General features: G+C 37.9%; 1 long non-coding RNA gene across 5 annotated transcripts in view; it reads left to right on the forward strand.

Annotated features, from left to right (window-relative positions):
- Positions 1-26,154, forward strand: part of LOC107317510 (uncharacterized) — a 477,215-nt gene that overhangs the window by 289,596 nt on the left and 161,465 nt on the right. For all 5 annotated transcript variants that reach the window (XR_014932772.1, XR_014932776.1, XR_014932773.1 and 2 more), the window contains exon 5: positions 24,670-24,714. This is a non-coding gene — a long non-coding RNA (uncharacterized LOC107317510). The remainder of the gene's footprint in view (positions 1-24,669; positions 24,715-26,154) is intronic.

A 26,154-nucleotide genomic window follows, 5' to 3' on the forward strand; every position in this document is an offset into this window, starting at 1 on the left:
AGTTCTCACCAATACGTTTGGGTTTTAGTAATACGTCCCTTCATAAAAACATATCAACTCCAAAAACAGGAACAATGAAGATGTGTAAAGAGCTGAGATTATTTTGGTCATTTAGCACACACACTGTCCTTCATTTATAGCTTTATACTGATGCTAATTGGTTTGATTCTTTGATCCAAGGTTTTTATTCTCCCTTATGCTATCTGTACTGTCTGAATATTATGGTACCTAGATTATATGATCCAGGTCTTCCTTCTAATGTAGTAATGAGCTTCATGACCCATTATCTTATACATGAAGTCAGAATTGTTGATCCCAACATGTATCTCTTCACATTTCTGCACATTCAATTTTATCAATAGTTTTGTCTCTCAGCCATTCATGTCATAAATTCTTTCACATTCCTTCACAGTCAGCCCTTGTCCTTACTATGTCAGTCATTTTTCCAGCCTCTGGACCAAGTACCTGATACCCCTATCTTACTTCTGTAGCTCTTTTGAAAGAAGTCTTCCTCAGAATAACATTGGCTAGTGATGGAAGACTGAGTCCCAGGCAGGAGGGACTCGGTCCCTCCTGCATTGGAGGCATTGGAGGCAGGTTCCAGAAGGCAGAAAGCTAATGTACTTATACACTGTGCAGCTTTAATAATTAATAGAAGTAGTTAAAACATAGCTCTTGAATGACTGTGCAGGGTGCTGAAGAATATTTTTCTCCAGTTGGGCCCCTCTCTGTATGTACAGTATTATTACTGTAACTGCATTGTACCATATAAATGAATGATTTATATAGTGATTTATCCACTCTACCATGACTGTGTGACCAAACTCTATTACTAGATCATATTCAGACCTTTACAATAGCAATATATGCAACTTTGTATTCCAGAGCATTACCTGCTCTTTAAGCAATAAGACCCAATAAGGTGTACATCATTGGCTGCTAGAGCATGCCTCCATGTGCTCATTAACCACAAGTCTGGAGACAAAAAACTGGGGCTGCATCCATAAAGTCCCAAAATTGTTTTCTTGGGATGAGAGTGAACATTTTTAATTTTTACAATAAATCAAACAACATGTTACTTTCCCATCATTCAGTCTGTTCCCAGATAAATAGTGCATTGAAAAAAAATATTTCAGTGACAGTAATCTCTCATGCAGATTGTAACTAATGGCTTGAATAGGTTTGACTGGTGATGCTGTGGTGATTTGTTTTGGGTTTTTTTCTTGCCATTGTGGCAAGTGCTGCTGTGAGATTCTTTCTCTTTTCCTTTTGGTTCTGAGTTGTTTTCCCTATCAAATTGGTTCTTATGGCAACTGGGCCACTCTGATGTTTGGTTTTATGATACAAGAGCTGTTGGGCACTCAGCAATGGCTGGAAGTGGTAATTTTAAGTGATTAGCAGATTAAAATTAAAGCTGCCATTGTCTATGATCTACCTGAAATTCTTGGGTGTTCAGAAGTAAAGGCTTTGGACTGTACAATGTGGCCAGAAGGACGAAGGAAGTGAATGCCCCTTGAACATGGCACTGATGAAACCATACCTCAAATATTGCATGCAATTTTAGCTCCTCTCTGCACAAAGGTTACTGAATTACTTGAGGATGTCACAGAGGAAGCTGGTGCAGGGATTAGAAAACAAGATGCATTATGGTTTTGTAATTTGGTTCGCGTTGCTATTCCACATCAGAACATCATGTGGGATAATGGGAGTCACAGAGAGAAGTTGTTTTCTTTTTTTTCTTCTTTTCTGTGGACTGCCTTAAATGGGCTTGGGGGAGGGGGTGAAACCAGAGGGGAGGTCGGGAAGGGGATGGGGTTTCACCCGGTTCCCTGCGAGGAGACAGCTTGGTTGGAAGTTCCCACTTCCCACAGCCCGCAGGTGAGATCTGGACTTGTTTTTCTCCTTGTTGAAACTCTCTCTTTGTTTTTTAGTGTCATTGGGTTCGTTAAACTGCTGTTCATTCTTAGATCATTCTTTTTTTTTTTTTTTTTTTTTTCATTTTTTCCCCTCCTAGACCCATTCGCAATCTCCCTTCCCTTCTCTCAGAGTGCACGTGGCCGCACTGTGCCACACCGCACTGTTAGAGAGATACTTTGTTCCTTCTCTTCCTGGGTTTGTTCCCGTTGTCACAGAGTGAGCTCTAGAGAGAACTCCATGACAACCTGTTAGGAACAACAGAGGGAATAGGGATTGTTTAGTCTGGAGGATTCTGAGAGGAGACCTCGTTGTTGTTTTCAGCTTCCTGAAAAGTGGTTGCAGTACAGACGGTGTCAGTCCTTTTGCTCAGGCGACAAGTGATAGATCACAAGGAGATGGACTCAAGATGCATCAAGAGAAGTTTAGATTGGACATCAGGAAGAATTTCTTCATGGAAAAGGCTCTCAAGCATTAAAACCGGCTGCCCAGGGAAGTGGTGGAGTTCCCATCCCTGGAGGTACTTAAGAAAAGAGTGAATGTGGTACTAAGGGACACGTTTTGGTAATGGTGCTTGATAGGTCATGTTAATGGTTGCACTTGACAGTGTTGAAGATGTTTCTCAAACTAAATGATTCTGTGATCTTCCACAGGAGGCTGCACCTTGGGTGCTAGAGTTCATTATGATATGGTTTGACGAAACTATGGTGGCAAGTGATGTTGTACCTGTGCTGTGATTGATAGAAAATTCATTATATTAGTTTGGCAATTTTCTCCTGAGGAGGAGGAAGTAGATCATGAATGTCTACTATTCCCAGCATATTTTTAAGTATATTATTTTTGCAGAAATTGAACAATCAAACCAGCCCAGCTGCCAATAAAATGAGATAAAATCAGTAAATCATCTGACAGACTTCTAAATGTGTTCCTCCTGCTTTTTTATTTCACTGGTGAGTTAGCCCTGACTAACGTTCATTTCTCAGTTCAAGTGCTAGTCTTTATTTCCTCATTCGGCCTTTCTTCCATAAAACAGTTATCAGAAGCGTAAGTGCATTTGATATGTTCTTTGTAATTATTTGGGAAAGTTCCCAAATGCCCAGCTGCTGGGAGAATTCTGCTGGAAGTCTTCGTAGGGGAAGGTAAAGTGGTGAAGGTTTGGAGCACAGTGAATAGCCAGAAAAAGATGCAAGGGTGGTCAGGGCAACATAACAGGGCATCCTTCACAGGAATCACATTTAAAACCAAATTTACATTTGTATTCATTGCTCAACATTTTACCAATGCAATGAAATAAAATATTGTTTTTTTATTTCACAGAGCCCTTCCTTGATACTGAGTTCCCTCCCTTTTCTTTCCTGTGCATTTAGTGGTCTGTGATGCTTAGCTCTCTTGAAGAAAGATGCCAGTGGGGAAGAGGGTCAGGGCAAACACCAATGTCCTCCTGACTGCTTCCCAAGTTAAGGATTAAAAAGTCATGGCAAATTATGTCCTGTCTTAGCAAGGAACAAGATTTCCTAGTTCCCCAAATAACACTACTTAGTGTGTTATTATGTAGTTACTTATGTAGTTGCTTCTTTTGTGGTTTCAGTATGCATATATATACCAACACAGAAGGCCAGCTATTCCTCCACAGAATATATGCACAGATGCATCCTGGAATTCTAAAAAGGTGTTTGAGGGCTGAACGGATCCTGTCTTAACTTAGAAGAGTTCTTAATTTTATTTAGCTGGGTTTTTTTTTGTTTTGTTTTGTTGTTGTTGTTTGTTTGTTTTTCTTAGACAGTGTAATCAGTTATTACCATTGCGATAACTTCACAATTCTGTGGCATTTGATGCAATGTGCAAACTTGGCTTGCAAGGCAGTTGATTTAAAACAGTAGAAAGCATCCTAAAATTTGTTACTCTAAATTTTATTACTCACATATGGATATGAAAGGGCATAATTTTTTATTACTGACATATGGATATGAAAGGGCATAATTTTGGTAGCTAGATCTAATCAGCACTTTGTTTATAAAGTGCATCAAAAACACACATCAATAGCAGTCCATCTTAGTGCATCTGCATTCCAGATCTTTGTGTAGTATAAGCTAACTGTTCCTTTCAGTTTGCCTGAACCCCAGCTGGTCTTGCTTAATTTCACACTATTTTATATTCTGTTTATTACTGAGGCCAACAAATATTTTATTTTAGCTGTTTGTACATGTTAAACAAACATGGGATCCTGGTGGAATGTCTCTGGCAGAAACATACTAATTCCTTATACCCTCAGAGTCCCTTCCACACTTGAAGGAATGGGCTCAGCCAGTTAAATTAGGCACCCAAACAGGAAAACCACAGACACACGATTACAGTTTCACCCAAAGCTACATGGTGCAGCATGAAAGTCATGTTGTTGTTTGGTTTTTCACAGTGAAGCCTGCATGAACAGAGACAGCTGGCATTGTCTCTGTCAGAGCCTGCCTGCGGGAAGCGGGAGAAAGGGGATTCCTGCTTCATGGAGCTGGCAAAATCAGTTTAGTTTTCCTCCTTGAAGAGATCATCCTAGGTATCCAACAACAAAAGAGCATATTTAAGTTTCCAGGCAGTTTTTAGTCATGTTTTATGTGCCTAGAGACTAAAAAAGTGTAGGGAGTATAGGCTTAATTTTTCTACAGATTTCTGCTCTGGTTGAAGTCACCAGACTGTGCACTGCTCACAGTGATTATACCTCTCATGGAGCTGCTGGTGGAGAGGTAGTGACTATCTGATGGCCTGGTAGGTAGAAAACTTGAACAGGAATAGCTAAATACATCTTTTTCTGAGACCCTTGAGAGCTGTGGCCAGCTCTTGTTGGCAACACTACCGAAATTGGACACTTAACATAAATCTGGTTGCACACTGTTTCAACAGCCAGATAGTCAAAAGTTAAGTTTTCCAGAGTACAACTTGTAGTACTTCACTTACCCACCCTTTAACTTCTAAGTGAGTATGTGCCTTAGAAATACTTAAGGTGGATAGAATTTTGAAAACAGGTTGCCGGATGAGTCCTTTAGAAAGAGATGGTGAATGTGACTGGGTCTGCCATAATGAAGCACAAGTGTTCTACTTTATTTATAGAACCTGAGCTGTGTCTTATGCTCTTATGCACTCATTTTGCTACTATTGCCAGATTATAGCTAAAGAGTGCTTGGGATTATGAGCTAGTGCTCAATCAAGCTTCTGTCTTCATGGAGCATATCAGGCTGAGCTGTGCTGACTTCTACTTTGCTTCTGAGGAAACGCTAAGTGGTGTTTTTTTAACTGTGAAGCTGTAAGCAATTTGGCCCTTAACTACCTTAAAGCTACAGCTTCTCCACATGGAGTGCTACAGTGATCAAGATGGGCTGCACTAACCAAGCCACAGTACCCTCATTTATCTGTCACAGAGCTTTTGATAGTCTACTTTTAAAGTTCTTCAGATCTGAAAATTATGTGCCTGCTCTTTGGTCCAGAAGAGCCCAGTCTTCTTAACTTATCTCATGGCTCCAACGGTAGATATTCCATTTTCAAAGGTACTGAGCCAGGTTGCATGCAGGCATCTTTTTCAGTAAGGGATTCTTTTCTGATGATTTGATGCTACAGCAGATATTGATTATAATTTAGTGTAGCCACCTCAATAAGAATTGCTCAAGACAAGGTATTTGTAGAGTGAAATAAAAGGGTGCTCTTAGATATAGGTACTCGGTTTCTATAAGAACTAGAATTTTATTTTATAAGTCCTTTTCCACATCAGTGGGTGGAAAAGGCCGGGGGATGCCTGTTTGCCTAATGATAGTGCAGGATACATCTGGGAGGAAGCTTGAAACTCTGTCACAGAATCTGCAAACAATCTAAGTCACATCAAATAGTTGCCCACTCTTTGATAAAAATCAGTGAAATGGGGAGCTAATGAGGGTGCTAATGAGGATAATGAAATAAAGCAAAGAGAATACTGTTGTACAGTGACCTTTTTAGAGATGTGTCATTTACGCCAGTGTTCATATGAGTGTTGACCCATGTTGATTTTATAGTACTTAGTTGCATGATGGCTTCTTACCAAAGCTGAAGAAGCAGTCTTTGGCTGGCCTCACTCTTTAGGCCTGATAAGCTATGACAGCAATGCTGTAGTTAATACATTCTGGAAAGGTGATATCTGTCTGCCTTGAGTGCACACATTTTGGGCTAAATATTGAGAAATCACAGGTATGTAGTGCAAATCCTGGGTGTGCCAGCCAAGCCTGTAGAAAAATGCACATTAGGATTAATCGCTAGCAGGGTGACTAATGCAAGGGGAATGAGGTGCTTTCCTTCTTGAAACAGCAGAGATTTGACATAGCTTTCAAAGGGGCTTCAATGGAAGGCAGTTGGGTGCTTTGCGCAATAGGCATGCTAGATTTTTTTAATTTAGAACTGCTTGCTTTAGACCTCAGAATACTATACTAAACTGAAGATATATATTGCAGCATACTCCACAAGTAGATTTCAAACAAAATATCTTACTCAGTATGGAAGAAATGAGGTACATAATTATCCAAACTACATTAAGAACATTAAAGGCAGCAACATATGAAAGCTGTCTTACCTCCTGCTCCACTCTTTGAGCTTTGCCAGATTTTTGTGTTTGAGGAACCATGCTTATGAGTGATGAATTTGTTACAGTTCATCTCTGTCTTATTTTCTTAGTGACTTCTGCATATAATATCAGGAAAAAGGGTTGCAGCCTGAAATCACAAATGTTTAATTTTTGGAATGAGTAGCAAAAGAAGGCTCATTTTATTAGTAGTTCTCCAAAGTCTTTATTGGGTGAAATATTACTTACTGGTAACATTTGTGTGAGACAATGGGATTTTTCCTTCTGAGTGCTGTAGGCAGCGAATAGCAAATTCTTTTGAGTGGTATGTAATTGTTAACCCCATAAAAAGAAAACTAAATAGCTGTTTTTGTCAATAAAGCTATACAGAGTAGAATACCAAACAAAAGAAAGTTTCAGTATAATGTATGGTGTTTAACCACGGCATATTGCATTCTGAAGTAACACACCACTATTTGTATTTTCACCTTGAGAGCTTTTTATTTTGCTTCAACATTTTTCAAAATTTCATCCACATTACATGGTTCATTCTGGATAATTTATCAGGCAGGGTGAGGATATCTGGAGATCCTTTCTAAAACTCTTAATCATTTTTCAAAGAAAGTTAACGGAAAGGGTAGATTTTCATGATAATCCTTTCAAAATTAAAATATAACAGAAAAACAGTATATTTAAGTGACATTAAGGGTCTTACTTAAACCAACTAAAGCTGGGAAATTCAAAGGGAGTAACTAGTAGTCTTGGATACAGCCCTCATATGTTACAGCTGACAGTGGGGAAATAGAAGTTGAGAGAGCAGTTCAGATAACAATCTTAACAGTTGGAGTATTACCTCAGCTCCGGTAGTCTGGAGAAGAGGACAAATATCTTTCAAGATCATTCTTTCTCATGAAAGATATGGGGTTTCCTTCTTACGATTGTGCAGAACACAATTTTTCTTTGATTTGCATTTCTTTCTCTGGTTAACGGTACGGGCTTTCTGTGACATCAGTAGTTTCTAACAAACAGAAATCTAAAATTTGAATTTGAAGCTTGGAGATTCCTGATCCCAGGCTTCTTTCTTCCTAATCTCTAGGTAAAAGAAGCTCCAGCCAATCAGAAGCCCCTTTTTTCTATTTTAAAGGATCAGAAGATTCAGATCCCTGCCATTCTCGTTTGGGGGCCAGGATGATTTTTTTTATTATTTTTTTTCCCATTCAAATCAGTTTGATATTCTGTTTATAAACTTTATTAGCACCATATTGCTAGCATATCAGATAAGCATTAGTTAGGCACTGCAGGACATGTTAGAGAGATTCTACTGTAGAGCTTCTGTAATTAATGTGATTTATAGATCGTTTTAGAAGTTTATTAAAATTCTCAAAATATTCTGACATAGGGAAGGTTGGAGTTATATGTCTCAGTACTGTTCCTTTACGCTAAGAGTGACAGACTTTTGTGTAGAAAAGAGAATTTAATATTCTTGGAGGTGGGTTTTGGTTTTGTGTTTTTTTGCCTTTTTTTTTTTTTTCTTTTTTCTTTTTTTTCAAATAAGCTAAAACAGCAGTTAATTTGATGCAACAGGAAAACTTTGCCTTTCAGCCACTAACACTAAGGTTAGCCCATATTTTACAGAAGTCTTGCAAGCGGAGCCTGCAGTCTGATTAATGTCAGAATCTCCGTTCAGTTTTTCTCTGAACACATTACTTTAAAATTTGCATAATTGTTTAGAGTTGCACATTTCGCTGATACTGCCCCTATTAAATGATACACAAAAACACAACACAGAGTTACATTACATTTCCGACAAGATCAAAACGGAATGTGACACTTTTATGCAGCTGTGTATTTTGTGAGTCAGGGCAGTAATTGGAATATATTAATGGTTTCCCTGACACCCCCTTATCCTGCTCCTCCCCTGTTCCCCTTGAAGCGGTTCATGTAAACTCTGAGGATATTTAACACATTTTAAGCTGTCCAGTTCTATGTACTGACTTGTAAAGTAATTTGGAATGATGATTCCTACTTGGTGAGACGTGCTCAGACATAAACGCACACATACACATAGCAGCACATAAAGCATGTGTACCTGTTAAGGATTTCACCTTTTAAGAAATGACAGAATAATTACAGGACAACGTGTCCTTCATGAGTAAAAACAACTAAGCTAAAGTGCTTTCAAGGCTGGCTTGGCCTACTTCTAGCAAGCTGCATAAATCATAAACTGCTAAGGGATTGATTCATGCACTGAGTGATAACTGGAGTCTATATAATGGGTGTATATAAATGTGTGGATAACATACACATATGCTGAACTGAATTCAGGTCTTGGTTACAGCTGAGGAACAGAACTGAGCCGGTATACCCTGAGCTCTGATTTTATAAACAGATACAGAAAATGTGGAGGATATGCTGCATTTCTTTAATAAAGGTTAAATAGGTGATTCCATTTCAGACCTCTTTAGGAGGGGATTGTGATAGCTGATAAACTGATAGACTGAAATTTAGTTTCTTAGTCCTCAGTTCTGGCATGAGTGTTCCTGGCCTAAGGGGGGAAAATAATGAATTAAATAATAAAAATAAAAAAGTCGAATCTAATTTTACCTGGTTGAGACTGAATGTAAGAAAACTCTTGGCGTTTGCAGACACAGAAGAAAATAATCAAATGCCTTAGCCAAAAATTTATTATTATTATTTTTAATTCCAAAACATAAATTTTACCTAACTTTTCAAGTGACTCCTTGTCTCTTGCAGTGTCTTTCTGGTGAATAAAGTCTTAAATTTCTTTGTATATTTGTTTAGGACCCAGTGCTTTTCAGATACTGTGGATAATCTATATTAGTGGGATGGTATTTCTCTCTCTGAACACTCTAAGAGGACAGATTGCACATGTGCTCTTGCATTAGCAAAGGCCAGGTGAATCCTGAAGAGATGGAAACAAGGGTAACTCAGCCACTGAAGGTTATCCAGAGGTTTAAGCTACATGAAAATTACACTTGTTGGAAATATCTTCAATTTACAGGCAGAGGTGCTTCTTTTTCTTTTTTCTCTTCTATGTAAATTTAGGGCCACTATTCAAAGGTACACTATAGGTTTCTCTTTGCGTGCAACAGACTTTGTCCCTTGATACACACAGAATACCACATTCTTTGGTCTAGATAGCTAACATTTGCATGCATGGGCAGTAGATTCTGTCATTTATGCATGTAGATAATAGAATTTACATGCACAAAGCTCATTTGGACTCGGCCTTGGAACAGCTTGGGAGGACAGGTATTTAAGATTTGAGGGACAGATGCACAGTAGGGGGCTGCTGGGGTAAATGATGCTTGAGTCTGGAATATTGAAATAGGAATGCTAAAGAAAGGAAGAAGACAGTGCTTATCTGTGTTTGAGTATGCTGAAAGCAAGAAGAGTTTAAATGCAAAGAGTAAGGCAAGAATGATATCAAAGGTCACCTTTCATTGTGAAGACAAGTTTAACTTGAAACAGGAAATTTCCTTTTCTGAAATGTTTTTGCCCTTGCCCTATGGTCTTTGTCCAGTCCAATCTGTCTTTCATGAAACTTCAGCCAGAGGCTAGTACTTTATGTCTCATATACCTGGTTGTTTAGCAGAGACTGGAGACATTTAAGGGTCAGTCTTCAACTCGGGAGTTTTTTACTGAAGTAAATGCATCTGTGCCAATTTTGTGCCAGCTGAGAAAGTGGCTTTGAATGTCTAGATTCTTTCAAAATTACTCCTACGTGTAGAGTGTCTCTGTTTGAACCTTGTAGGCCAAAAATAACATTCTGCTTCTGAAGTTCAGGGGTGTCTTTCTCAGTGTGAGGAGAAATTGATGTCCGGCTCTAAATGTTGACATTTGTGCCCCCAAAAACAAAGCTTGTCACACACATCAGGACCACAGTACATAGGAAGATAGCATCTGAAATCATGCTGCAAAAAGCCTTTTGCCTTTTACCAGAGCTGCAGTTGCTGTGCCTATCCCAAGAACACACTGTACTTAAACAAGATCTCATTGGAATTAATATGAGCCCTTTTGAAACCAATAGAATCTTTTTCTGAATGAGGGGAAAATTCTTGTTGCTCTTTTTCAGGACACCAACTGTGTAATACCAAGGCCTCCACAGCAATGCACTTAAACAAAACTGGATGAAATATGGAGAGAGCAGAGGTCATAATTTCAGATTTCTCAGGTTTGTCAGATTACATTGTATAGTATCAGATTGTTCTGAGAAAGCTGAGGCCACAGGAGTCCCATTACAGCTCCCGGGCTAGATCTTTGACTGATGTCTATTGGTGTAGTGCTACTGGAGTGACTGGAGCTGTACTGATTTCACTAGCTCAGGATTTAGCCAACTGGATCTGAGATAGCTGTAAAACCTCACTGTGCACTTTATAAGTGGTACCCCATAAGTGCTTCCACAGTGCAGGTTTTTATAGTATATATATATAGGAAACCCACTTGGTGGCTTAAAAACGCTGACTAAACAAGGTCAACTTTCTGTTCTAGCACCACAACTGTTAATACCAATAAGTAAGGATTTAAGTGTGATGTCTCTCTGTGTGTTTAATTTTTTTTCTCCACTTTTTAGTTTGTCACTATGAGCAGCTCATGTCTTGAACCATTTTTACAAACACACCAAGATAAAGGGAATATAACTAGCAGGTCCTAGCTTAGTTCTCAGTGTGTAGCGTCCTCCTCTCTTCATGGATGCGTATACTTGCACATAAATGCTAGGTGTTTGCACTCATACATATAAAATCAGTATACATCAAGTGTCCTTAAACACTCCCATGTCTTTTCCACTTTGTAAGTAATGTCATTTTTGCAAGAAAAATATTATGTCTCGTAGTGTCAGACATTCCAGCAGCTAGACTGAACTCTACTGCACTCACTGCCTGTGCCAGAGATTTGGCATTGAGGGCTGAGACTGTTTTCCTGACAGGCAGTCATTGGAAATGTTTTCACAACAATTAATTTATAAGTGGATTTTCTTCTGCAAGGGGAAGAAAATCATACTAAGTGAGGTGCAGAAACAGGCAGGCTTTTCCATTAGTATAGACCAGCTTGTATTTTGGTAAATGCAAGATAAAAATGGAGAATCATTTTTTTTCCAGACATGAACACACACACGAAAAAACCCCACAAAAACAGTTTTGTAATCAAACAGCTTCTAACAATCATTATTTAAACATTCCACAGTCTCCATTTTTTGGGGAGGGGAAACACCTCATCATCTCATTCCCTTGTTAATCATTTATGCTGTAACATTTCTGGAAATGAGACTGCATGAAGAATACATGTCTCTAAAAATATTACACAAATATCAACAATGCATTCCAAACAAATGGATAAGGAGCAATACAACCCGGCTTCATCTGATTGTTTACTGAGTGTAGCTAGTGTAATGCAGTGTACATTTTTCTTCATTAAGTGTCACATTTTCAAACTTGTCATTAGTAAAAATGAGGGGAAAAAAGAGAAATCTTGAAAAGATCAAAAGTATTTCTTTTTGACGTAGGCTGTATAACAAAAATAACTGCAGTTGTTACCCCATTAACCCTGCAACATAAACTAGAATTCTGAAGATAATAGATTTTGTAGTATGGCAGCCGAACTGACCCAAGGAAAAGAAAATCTGGATCAGATTGGATTCACTTTAAAAATAAACAAACAACAGAAAAACCCAACCTCACTTAAAGTGAAAGTACCAAAAACCTTTTGTTTGTGCTACAAAGAATTAACTGATGTCAGGAGTGGTAAATGAAAGAAATGGTGTTAAAGAGTAGGTCGATAAGGATGAACTGCAATAGCCTTGTGCTCGGAGTTCACAGCTGAGGCATGGAGGAGCTGAGTGTAGGTATCTGCTCTGCAGGTGTTCTGCTGTTTGGCCCGTGGCTCTGTCCCTGGGCCCTAAAAGGCTGATGCACTGGCTGCAGCATGTGCATACCCCTGCCAGTTTTATTCCTGGGGAGATGGATTTCATGGAGATTCCAGCACTGAAGGAGAACACTTCTGTTGGGGTTGGTGTCAGGTGGCTTCTCTTTTTAACCCAAGCCATTGCTGTGACCTGCCTGACACCGCAAACATTCAAAATGGAGAACAGGGGACTGTATCCTTATTTTGTCCACTTTTGGTGGAGAATCCACAGAAGCAGAGACTAGAAGCACTGTCCTTTGGGAGCAGGCTGTTATCAGGAGCTTGGGACACCCTCCTGAGAGGCTGCAGTTCCAGCAATGAGATAGGCTGTGTAGGTTTTAAGCCTCTTCAGAGAAACCATGGAAAACAACAGCAGCTTCATACAGTCATGCCTCAGTTCCAGTGAGTAATGCCAAATTGCTTGTGTTGTCACCACCGCCATCTCCCCTGGAGATCCTAATGGGTCCCTGCAGATCCCTGAGGAATGCAATGCTGACTGAATATGTTTTTCAAGATTGTTTCAAGATACCATGGAACACATCCAGAATCTAAAGAGATGTTTTCTTTGGGGCTCCAGACCATCATATGTTTAATTAGTGATGCCATTACTAAAAATACCCATAGGAAATAGCACAATTTCATCTTTCAGAGAGATGTTTGTGGAACATGGGTTAGGGTAACTTATTTTAAAGCATAATTTCCCCATAGGTTAGAATCTATATAATTATAGTAAAATTATAAAAACAGATTGCCTGCCCTTGTGTGCTTTTGTATTCAGACAGTGGGTGCATTGTGCCCTTATTAGACAAGCATTGCTTTTCCTAACTTCTTGTATATTTTTTTTAGCCCTTTCATTTCATACCCTAATCTTCACCTAACTTGTAAAGTTTTGATTGGTTGTTTGATGCTGGTTTCAGAGGTGATGTGTAATTTGGATTTCCTTGCATTCGGTCAGAAATAATGAGCCCGCATTATAGTTAGTGGGATTTGTAAGCATACTACAAACTGGGTAAAAACCTAAGCCAGTAAAGTCCAGAAGGTATCAGATCCTGAATTTAGTATAAACTGAGGGCATAATTTGCATTACCTTTTAACTAATCCCAGACCTCACTAAACTTTTGAATTAATCTAAATCACAGTGACCACTAGATTTTTACTCATCTTTCTTGTCATAGCTGAAATGTGAGTCTTAAGACACCTTTTCAAATTCACTTGGTTATCTTTATTTTAAATTACACAGCTAGTAGTGATAATTAGATCTTTGCTTTCCTGTGTACGGATGTGTAAGTCTCAAGAATGTCAGATAAATGAATTTTCAAAAATATGTCAAAAACTGAAGAAACTGAAATAGCCCTGGTTACTCTGTAACATGTATCCAGTACGCTTAAAGTTTTTTTTAAGAACTCGTAAAACTCAAACTGCAACTGAAAAGCAGTGTATATCCCCAGGCAGCCTTAATTTGCATGATCAGCACTTACTCAGCAGAGCACCATAAGTATTAGAGACCTTGGTTTATTAAACAGGTCACATTTAACTGTCCTTGAACAATTTCTCCTATGTATTCTACATAAACAAGCTTTTTTTTTTGTCATATTCAGCATCACTATTTCTCTTTCTCTACATTTTCTTTGATACAGGGTAATTTTTCTACAGGAAATGATGGAGGACGGCTAAAGTAAAATGCTATGTGCCTTGCCTCCCATAGTCTTGTTTAAGAATTCCACACTTCTCTCATTTTGTTTTCCTTCTGGCTAATGCTTTTTGTTTGTGTTGAAGTCCTTTATTGAAGTCTTTTGTTTGACTCAAATTGAGTAATTTCATCCAAGAAAAAATTTTAAAAAGTTGTTCCTGTAGCAGAGGATTATAGGACAAATTATACAGTTTGGTGTTGCTTTCTAAGCAGCCTTTGGATAAGTGAATGTTTGTTTCTTGTCATGTAAATCTCCTGCCCACAGATCAAGCTGTCTGCTGGTGCCAGGAAGGAAGATGCAAGAGACCACTGGTTTTCAGAAGCTGCACATAAAAACTGATAGGAGAGCTCAAATGCAAATAAAGATGGCGGGAAAATATTCTTTTCTCTTCCACAATATAATCCAAACAAGTTTTTTTGTTTTGTTTTGTTTTTTAATATTCTCTTTGGTGTTTTCCTCTCATGTGTCCAATACATTTTTTCCTTTATGTCACAAGACATACTTTCTGTGCATTAGATTTCCCTTTTTTAAGTAGCATCCAAAAAATCTTTCTCAGGAGTGAGGGGGGTTGTATCTTGAATTATCTTGAACTGTACTCCATTAAGTCAGCATGTCCTAATCCTGTGCCAAAATGTAAGACTTGCTTTTGGTACAGAGAAAGGAGAGGAAGAGCGAGGGAAAGAAAGAAACTCTTTAAAAGTTACCAAGCAAGAAGAAAGTTCTTAAAAGCGCTATTTTTAAAGATGCTACTAACTTTGATGTACTCAATTTGCTGTTAAAACTATTATACATCAACATTTGAAAGAAAGGGTGTGCAATTATAAATTCTGTTTTTTGCGTATCCTTATTTCACAGATTTGTAAGTCTGCATTCCTGCATATGAAAAAACTCTGCGTTTATGTCAATATTTTCCAAAACTCTATTTATAAGGGAAGCTTGGATGTCAAAATTGAACATGACATTTTGTGAAATATGAGGTCACACACCAGCAAAAGAATCAGATTTGTTCAGACTTATTTGAAATTTGTCCTATTCAATGTAAAAATCTAAACTCATTTTCCTAGGAGAGCTGAATGCTCCCAGTGACTCCTAAACAATTCTGAAGATGAAATCCTATATTTCAAAAGCTAAGTTTGAAATTGCCTTTTTAAATAAATAAATGTAACTGTTCATTCTTACTGTTAACATTTCTCCTTCCACTCCCCCAAAACCTTACAAACATTGTCATTCTTGAATAGGGAGCCTGTAGGACAGAAGTGCACTTTTACTGACAGATTGCTTTTAAGGATTTAAGGATTCTGAATACATTATCTCCATAGTGTTCTTAAATTGGACTGTCTTAAAACAGTCAGACAAGTTGGATAACTCCCTTCAATGTGTTTTCAATTGTAGATCATGACACTTTCATCCAACAATTTTAAGGAGATAACTTTTAATTACAGTAATAAGAACCACATGGGCAATGATTGATGCAAACCTGATGTGTTCTTTTACTTTATTAATCTTTTTAATTAGAGGCAAAAGAATGCTTTGTCTGTTGCAAAGGAGATGAGATGAGTTGAGATATTCTGCTGTACTTTTGTGACTGCAAAACCCTGATTACTTCCCAGAAATGTGGGTTTCTGTGGGCACCAAGGGTGAAAGAAGCTCATTCAGTGATCTCTTGCTGCTTTGTTTCTCTTCAGCTCTGTGAGGTAATGTACTGTACCCACGTGGTAATGTACTGTTCAGGATATGAGATTCTTCCGTTAGTTTTGGTTTAGTTCTATAAGCTTCTTGCAACCATAAGTTTCCAAGTACAATTAGAGAGCAAGAAAAGGAGAGAAAGTTTAATGTCATCAGATGTCAGATGAGTTGCTTACCAAAAGATCAGTTGTATGAGATTTTGAGAATGGCTTACAAAATGTCTTGTTCTTTGCCTATAGGAGCAGAGAGATCTTGGCACCTTCCTGTAGCTGTGTGCATTGGGTCCATAGTTTAAGGCAGTTGTAATTCAGTGTAGTGTGAAAGACAAACAGACAGCATGGTACTAATTCGTAAGCTAACGCAGCTCTTTGAAACAGATGCTGTGAATATTTTGTCTGAACTGCTTTAATGGTTTCACTTGCCTTGAGCACACGGTAGGTTAGATTCAGGTTTCCTCTGTGGCTATTTCACAAGCTTACAGGTACGGCTTAGCTTTACACACATTTGCCTGTAATTTTTTTTGTCTTCTGAGCTGTGTAGGATTAATGGCAGTGGTGGAAAAACATCACAGAGTCTTTTCCCACATACTGTTGTTGTGTTTATTCTTTCTTATTATATAGTGCCAATAGTGTACCAAGTGAATTACTGACAAGTAAAGGCAAGATCTCTACATTAAAAGGTTCATTTTCTAGCAAAAAGTATGACATCTCAAGGCTTTATAAGACATGAAGGCAGTTAAATTTATAGGAAGTAAGTGGAAAAAGATGTATGCACTTATGATCTCAAAAGCAAAGCCAATTCATGATACCTGAATTTTGTGGTTCAAATGAGAAACCTGTAAATTGGCCCACATCAGCAGAAGAATTTGTGAAATTTCACAGAATGCTCTGCAGAGTAGTAAAGAAAGAACAGCTCAAACTTTCACAGATTGGACACTTTGTAAGCTTCCTTTGCTGCTTTAGCAATAGCATGTAAACAGCATGGATTTTGGCCAGTGTTGTGGCTCGGTAGCCTGTACTAACATGTTAGGATGCTTGCTTTAGGCCTAATCCAAACATCTTTGAAGTCATTGAAAGACTTTCAACTTCAATGAGTGAGATGTGGAGGTGTTTTGAGATACTTCCTTGTGCTAGTCAGCTTGAAGGTAACAGTGAAAACAGAAAAGGGGAGAGGTTCAGTGAAAGGAGGGGAAGGGGTATTTAAAAATATTTTTAAGTCAAAATGCAGATCTTAATGACTGTCTCACACGAGAAAATGGATTGGATTTGTGATTAGAGGTGGCAATGAAGAGGGAGGGACAGTTTGAGTGGCTTCACTTTGTGACTTTCTCTGTGGTAGGCAGATGTGGGTGTGTCAGGCATGGCCTGCTTTAAACCTGCTCTGGGCAATCTGTCAATAGAGCCTAGCCTAAGTCAGTGCGGTTCACAAAAGGCAAATTAGTTTCCTGTGATTGCTTAAGTGGTGGTATGTGCAGGGACACCACCACAGAAATTAGGCCTTGGAGGGGGAAACTAGCATTGCACATATTGACGAAACAATTGTTTAGCAAAGCCAATTCAACCCTCCCCGGGTCTGGATGCAGTAACTATGTAACTATCTAGAACCATTCTCTAATGTAACAAGAGCGGCACCAGGGAGTTAAAGTGCTTGGAAAGCTTACATTTGTTTCTATCTGTCAAACTCAGCAAGAGGGTATATGACAAAATCAGAGAGGGGGATATTGCATTCAGAGAATCCTAGAAGGGTGCCCTGGCATATATTCCTACACACGTGTTTGTCATATCTAAATTACTGAGCAATTGAATTTAGTAATAATGACCATGAATTAACCATCTGTCAAAGATGAGAAATGTCTGTTTTAACCCTGAGGCTGCCACAGATGCTTTTGTATGGTGCCCAAAGCATTCCTTTAGTTGCCAAAATAGAAATGTGGCAGCAGACCAAAAGTTAACTGGGAGGGGAATACACCCACTCTCTGAGAAATGATTGTTTTCTTGCTCATTTGTTTCAGCCAGACTCTAGGAATATCAGAGTCTTTTCTGCAGATTGTTTTGATTTCAAAACAGAATGACTGCTTTATACATCAAATACACTTTTGCCTTATAGAACTGTGATTATTTCTTAAAATTATCATTAATGTTGCCTGAGTTGCACACTGCGTAGAAGGCTTAGAATTTACAGCTATTGGATGTTCTACTGGAACTGTCCTAGACATCAATCCATCCTACAAATGAGGCAGCGTATATCTTTAAAAAGTAGCACAATAGTATCTTCAAAGAGTTCATAATAGATCAGAAGTCATTTGCCACACTCACTCCTTCAGTGTACTTAGAAAAACTTGTTTGAATCCTCAATACACGTGCTAAAGCTTCTGAAGGCATTAACAAAACAACTTGTTTAAGAAGACAGCAAGCTAACCAGAGGGCATCTACATGGTGATCTATTTATTGTTTGTTTCCTTCTGTTTTCTACTTGGATTTGACTTTCCTCCTCAACTATTTTCTAGGATTTATATTATCCTCCACTAGATTTTCTATAAAGGTTAATTTTGAAATTGTAAGGATAGTCCCATTAAGTCTCTTTTGAGCACTGAGTAGACCTGTTTCAAAAAAGTAAATGGAAATGTTTTCAGGGAAAACTACCAAACCGCCCCTGACCCTCCACTCCATCTGTTTACGGGAGCACTGTCTTCACAATGGTTTTTTATTTCAGTAGTCTGGGAAGTGGACCTTTAGTAATGCCACTTATCCCAGATTAGTTTGTTTTTGCTGTTTGTATGTTACTTCAATAAGTAACTGTTTTTCCTTCTCCTGCCTCCTATTTTTCTTTTCAGCCATTTTAATGAAATGATTTTCTCCTAATCGGTCCACTTCCAAATTTTCCATATGGAGAGCAGAAAAATCCTTAATGACTTTCGTGATTTCTTTAGGAAGAGAAGAGGGAGCAGGATAGTGCGTGAGTTCATTCTTTGCACAGTAAAGCTCATTGATATATCTGATGTGTTCCATCCTCTCCCATGTCTCTCATAGTAGCTGAACATATCACATAAGTGCCTCCTTGCTGCTCAGGAGTAAGAAGCTAATGGTGTTGAGGAGGAAAAAGGTTTTTAATTATGGGCTGTGAAAAGTTGAGTAACAAATGGTCACTAATAATTCTCCTTGCTTGAAGAATTCCTGTAAATCTCCTGCCCTGTATATCTGATGTGGAAGAATCATTTACTGTTTGGAGAAGCTTCAGGTCCCTTTTGCATGATCTGGGCTACAAGACTGAGGATCTAGCCTTGGCAGCCAGTGATAACTTGCAGCACCTTTTTGACATGTACAGCAAGATTGTAAATAGGCTCTCGTGCTGTATTTTAACAGTCTTCGCAGGACTATCTAATAACTTCTCTCAGGTTCAGATCTCCTCCATTTCTTGGTAAGGTTACTTTGCTGCTAGTCCCTCAGCATCATGAAATGGATAGAAACACTGACAACACAAAAAGAAATACGGTTTCTCAATACCAGCTGAAGTGATCAAAGAGTATCTTTTAATAAGATTTCTCTTGCTTGTTTCTAAAAGAGATGCATTGCATGAGTGATTAATTTTGGCTGGACCATATTTTATATTTCAACAATATTTCATGCTAACAATCTAGAAGGTAGCTTTGTCTTGCAAAATATTGTACAATGCAGTCCTTTAAACAGTCTTTACCATGCAGTTTTAGACACCTCCCACTGCAACCCCCCCTACACTAGAAACGTAGGTGGTCACCCAAAGCAAACAGAATTCCTTCTACTCCCTCCACATCTGCCATGTGTTATCTGGCACTCACCTCTGACCCTGATATTCATCATAAGAATAGGAATTGCATTCTATTCAGCTGAGTGCATGCACTTTAACTCCAGTGATCACTAGCTGTTGGAATAGCATGTACCAGGAGCAGAAACATGCTGAGACAGCGTGAGGGTGTTCAAACTGGACTGTTTCACTTTCTTGTACACTTGTATAATTAAATAGATCTCTAGAAATAAGCAAGTCAGTGCATTATTTTGAGGGACAGACTTCAGTATAATTTAGGATCATGCTTTTGTGTGGTGAAACAAGCTTGATACTGATTCTTAATGAGAGGGATTTTTGAAAACAAAGTAGTTTTCCTCTCTATCTGCTATATCAAATTACATTTTGAATTTGTATAGACAAATATTATCCTTTCGTATGGAAGCAGTAAATGTGAAAGTATGCTTCTGTTGCAAACAGCCATCCATTCTCTTCGTTTGGTGTAACATCAGTGTCCTCCATGACCTACTGGTATCGTTCAAGGAACTAAGTAATTTTTGTTGAGAGTCAAACTTTTAAATTCTGACCCGAAATGTGAGGATCCATATGTTAGGATGAATACTCATCTGGTCTCCGTGACCCCACTAAATGGAACGCACCTGATATTTTCTTTTCTTGCAAGGATGAGCAGAATTGCTTTTTGAACATCTTTGTGGAGGAAATAAAACCACCAATTTGCTGGCCAAGGGTAAATCTCTTAAAACTTTGTCAGATTCTCAGTTCGAACTAGAACCTTCCTTGTTTACTGTAGATTTGCTGCTACTTTTGTTTCTTCTTTGTGGCAGAGGTCCGAGGGAGGAATCTTCTGCCGATCTACTAATCTTCAATAGAATTATGACCATAGTCATCTACTTCCCTCAGCTAATATGCCTCTGACCTGTAGGATAAATTGCTTTAAAAAACAACAAACAAGAAACAAGCAAAACAAAAACAACAGCAACAAAAAATGCCTGGGCCTTTGGCTGCCAAGTTTATTTCCTCCCTCTCCAAATTGTTTTTATTTTCAGAAAATAGATTTGGGAGCCAGCAGTGTTGTGAGATCGATGTTTCTGCTTTGTTTTGCTCTACAAGATGCATGAAGGCCTACAGACAAAGCCAAGGTCTGCTTCTACCCACACTGTTGCCACCTCTGTGAAAAGATGGAGTTACCCCAGCAAAATCTGTTCTTGCTGTGGCACTTCTACCCAGAGGGACACTGTGGGGATAGAAGCATTTAGCAGCTCTCAGTGGTACACAGCGGTTGGTTTTGTTTCTTCAATTTCCAAATTTGTTTGTTCAAGAATGTCTGTATTTATATTTAGCAAAATTAACCAGGGGATGAAATAGGTGCTGAGTATATTAATTATGTAATTATGTGAGCAAAGACATACCATGTAATGGACAGTGAATGAAAATGACAAAGAACTTACATAAAGAAAATATATCTCATGTTAGGTTTTTTATTAAGTTCCTCTTTTTTGTTTTCTTCCTTGCACTTAAGTTTGCATGTATACATCAAAATACATTTGCATTAGTTGTTAATTTTTACCAGCAGATTAAAATATGTAAGGCAGGATTCTTATTCAGGAAATCATCTGTTTGAAAAAGACTGTAAAGTGAAATGAAAAAGACTGTATGAACTTCAGTGGTATCTGAGTGGTCTCAGTTTGAACATTGTTAAAAATCATGCAGTATCCTTTGGCACCCTTTTCATCTTGTTTATTTTAATGAAGAAGGCCAGTTAGTTTGAAAGGTAGTTTTCAGTATGGGAGTTGACTTCTGATCACCATATCACTTCACAATTCCTTACATATCAGGAACACTTGAAAATACATGCACATGTTTGTAGAGTTTTTTTTTGTTTGGTTGGTTTTTTTTCCTCCTGAGGGGTATAATTATTTATGCTAGAATTAGTCTTATTGTGAGTTATTTTTATAATTGAATCAAAACTGCATAGGCTGATATAGCCCCAAGTTACCTCTGTGATCTAAAAAATCCTCAAAAATGACCAAATAGAATATCTTTGTCACTTGTTTGCATACCAGTTTTGACAATGGGTCACTCAATAGATGTCTAAAATGATCTTTAGCCACATTTTATGAAGCCAGAACTGTAATCCAATAACAATTTTCTGGCTAAGTGCTTCTCAGTTGCCACTGGGGACTAACCGCATCACTGTTGCTGCTCTTAAAATGAGCTTAAGCTAAAAGGACACAAATTTCATATTTCTTTCCTTATTTTCTTGAGAGTAATCTAAGGAAATAATATTTTAAATAATTGCATTCTGGTTCCTGAGGGGCATCAACATAATTGCATTGAGGATACCTTTATTTTTTATGCATTTATTTATTAAAAAAGAAGTACATTCCATCTGTAAACGGAATGATTGGTCCAGTGGCACAAAACAATAATGCAATGAAGCTTCTAGTTCATTAAATTGGAATATGGGGATTGAATTACTAATTTATGTTGGTTTTAATTTCGTGGTATAAATTATAGGATTCTAAGATGTAAGGGAAAAATGTTCCCCATGACATGGACTACCTACAGTTCAGCCAGGAAAATTTATATAAGGCTCAGGAGAGATGAGGGAAGGAGAGGTAATGAAGACTGAGACTGACATGGTTCATCTGGAGTACATTGGCGGGTACATCACCGAAGGAACAACTCAAACAATAAATAAATAAATGATATTTATTTAAACTGAGAATACACTGGAGGAGTTACTTGTAAATATGGATAGTTTGAAATGCTGGTTTCTGAAACTCTACAATAGGGAGGTCAGGTAACAATGAAATGAAGAGAGAGATACTTCATTAACCTTAAGTAATTTCTGGTTCATTCCTATCTTATCTTTCCTGCTATGCACCCTGGTGTTTTAGTCTGCATGATCTGGTATTCAAAACTTTTTTGTGAATTTCAGCCTGCGATTAAGTTCTCCTTATTTTAAACATTTTAGCTTGATTTCTGTGTTTAAAAGTCACTGGAGCTGCTTGTAGAAAGAAGTATAAAACCATAGAAGAGAGAACCCCGTACGGCCTTTCCAGAGTTATTATTTTGACTCAACTCCTGCTACTGGGATCTAATTCAGTGGTTTCAGAGATGAAATCTTAACTGGATCTTATTTTCACATTTGAGACCACAATCAAGTCACTTTCTGAGAATGGCAAAAGCCTCAGTGTCACATTTTTTTTCAAAAACTTCTTCATTACTTCATCTCCTTCTTGCCTCACAGAAAGTGTTTCAGAAAGATTGTCCTCACATATTCCTGAAAAATATTAGTTGATCTTTCCCTTTCTTGCATTAATTATCAATTTCCTGTAAACATGTGATAGTCACACCTGTTCAGTAATTGGCCCATCTTAATAAGACTGAAACTATACAGCTGCTTTGAACTTAACTTTCCCACCCACCCTTTCACTCTGACCTTTTCTCTGTCTTCTCTGTGCTTTCATTTGGAAACCAATCTAATAAGCATAGTAGAGAACTTAAGTTTCATCTTTATTCTGGGCCACATCTCAACTTTACAGGATTTTTAAGAAGCCACCATATTGAACAAAGTAGTTCAGTATGAGATACCCTTTCTTCACAGTCTTTCTCAGGTGAAAGATGAAGCTAAGAACTTTGCCTTTCATTGTAGAAAAATTTAATCAGTTGTAGGGGAGCTGTTAAGTCACAGCTTGAACTGGTGATTGAGCACCTGGTGTAGGGGTGTGGCTGGCCCAGGGAGCACAGACAGATTGCTTGCACCTGCGTTACCCATGTGACCAGAAGGGATGGACCAAGGGTAGAGGCCCCCTGGGCATATATAAGGGCCACTGAAGAGTGAGCATTTTTTGCACCTAGACTGCTTCTTGTGAGGACGTGCTGCATTGTTGGAGAGCCTTCACCAGCTGAGTGAGTGTTAGTGTTCCTTTTGTATATAAGTATTTCTCATTTTTGCTTCTTCGTAAGCAGAACATCAGTATTTATTTATTGTTATGCTTTGAACCACAATTAATTCTAGTTTACCATATGAAAGATCAAGTTTCTTCCATCTTAAAATTCTGATTTGTTTTAGGGGAGAAGTGACTTTGCTCTCTTTAGAGCATTAGAAGTAGTCAGCTTGAAGTCAGAAACTATGGGCTCTAAAGCAGGTCAGCAAGATGTAAGGCACTCTTTAGTGCTGTGTCTCTGCTCAGAGCAGGGTGAGATTAAATCAGGTTGTTCAGGACTGGTGATGTTGATTTTTGAACATCTCCAGAGTTTAGAGACTTGCACAGTTTCACTGGGGTGAGTGTTAGCATTTCATTGTATTTGCTTGTTTGTTTAAGATTATTTAATTTATATATCCCTTGTTGCAATTTGCTGACCATCATCTCTCAAGCATTCATTATGCACCTTTAAGAAAAATTCACCTTTCAGAGCTTTCAAGAAATACTATTGTCTTTAGTTGTTCTTTGTTGTTTTGTTTTTTTTTTAAATATATTTTCTTTAGCATTGTAATGAACTTTCTCTAATGTTGATGTACCAAAGATAAGCAGACTCCTATGTATGTATGTAAGAATCAGTTGGTTTTCTTATTTTAGTGTCTGCAATGTGGGTATATTTGGGCTCTGTAAGATATATATTTTGAATTTGATAATCATGCTTTCAATTGCCATTTTACTTAGGGTAATCATTTTCCTTGGCATGTCATCCCTTCTACTGCAAAAACTCATGGTACTTTGAGTACATTGTCTCATCAAAGCTGCACTTGCTTTCCTTGAGACAATGGCTGAACATCATAAACCTTGATTGTTTTCATGGGCTCAGAGCAGAACAGAGGTTTATGTTGATTGTCTGTAATGTGTCTGAAGCTTATCTTTCTATACCTCATTGACTCATAGTACATGTATTTGTGTAATATGGAAAATATAAATGGAAGAAACGTGCCTTTTATCAAACAAGAACCAGATTTTTATGGTGATAAGACATTCATTTTTCATTATAAATCTGGCCTTGTCCCTTCCCCCTGCTAGGAGGATCACACTAAAAAGTTTTTGGCTGTATATTTGACTGAAAAAGTTTTATTACTAAGGTTTTTTTCTTTCTTATGGTTTTTTTCAGTGTTCTCATAGAAGATAACTGAGATGCAAAGCACTTACAGCATTGGTAAGTCATGTGACTTTTCATATGTGAAAAAACTTGAAGAAATATTGAATTTATTGATGTGTAATCAATGATTGGATATTAAGAAAACAAAATCTAATTATAGTACTTTTGGGTTAATAGTTATAGAAATGGCCTCAAGTTTCATTACAGGTGATAGAGGTTTTACATAGGGAATAATTTCTTCACAGAAAGGATGATTAGGCAGTGGAATGGGTGGTCCAAGGGAAGTGGTGGTGAAAGTATCCCTGGAGGTGATGAAGAATGAACTCTGTGAGTTGAGGCTCTCTGAGACGTGGTTTAATGGTGGACTTCATAGTGTAGTGTGATAGTTGGACTTGATCTTAAGTCTCTTTATCAACTTAAGTAGGTTTGTGCTTTTAAAATGGCAGTTACAGATATGCAGTGTGTTCTCAAATGTTGTAAGTTATTCTAACGCTGATAACTATTTCCGAAGCAGAAAACTGTATTAGGGAAATTGTTTTTCTGTGTAACCTGTCAAGAATCTTTTCATCAAAATACAAGGAGTTGAGGTCTATAAGTAACAGCCTTACACGCCAGGTAAATTTCAACTTGTTTCCTCATTTCTTGGGTGTGAATTCTTATTTGTGATTGCATACATCCCTATCTTTTTCAGTCAGTTGTCTCCTGCTGTGGACAAATGTAAAAGGTATTCTCTTATGTTTTCAGTACAAATGGGAGTGGATTTATTTTTGTTTGAAAGAGAATGTTCCTCTAATTTGAGAGTCATGAGATAAGTTGCTTGAGAAGACATAAGCTTGAATTTTTTTTGTCCAATATTTTATGAAGTGATTTAACTATGTATTACAAAGGTGTGCAAAAGAGTACAGAAGAAATAGGTGGCTGTTCATATTAGTAGTTTATCAACAAACTTTTGGTTCACATTAATATGGCTTGGGATATTTCCCCTAGCCCTCATTTATTCTTGCCAGAAGTATATTAATAAGTTAAGAATATCTTACTGTCAGAACAGACTCTCAAAAATTCATGCTGGACCCTGTGCTGAAAGGAACTTTCACTGACATCAGTCAGATGCAGTCCACCTGTGAGGACACTATTAGTAGCTGCTTGTAATTATGTATGCTAATCCTCATGAGTGTCACATAGCGAACTGCAGCTTCTGTTATCTTTTGCCTTCCTCTCATCATCCTTCTTGTCCAACCAATTTCTGAATCTCTCTGCTGAAGTTTCTCCTTTGAAGTGAGTTTATTCTTTTCAGGTCTATCCCAGGCTTTTCTGTGTATGCATCTCCCTGCTGCATTCCATAGGTGTATGTTCCAGATGCATGTAAGAAACAAACTAACTATTACTGTGTATAACACAGAGTGTATGGGAATAGATATGGACAAGCAAAATACCTCATTGTTATCAAACGAATGTTCACAGTGTGTGAGGAACTACTGTAAGGAACTGTAGCAAGAA

The sequence above is a fragment of the Coturnix japonica genome, chromosome 11, assembly GCF_054131305.1.
Source record: "Coturnix japonica strain WE chromosome 11, WE-NBRP24, whole genome shotgun sequence".
In the NCBI taxonomy this organism is placed as follows: domain Eukaryota; kingdom Metazoa; phylum Chordata; class Aves; order Galliformes; family Phasianidae; genus Coturnix; species Coturnix japonica.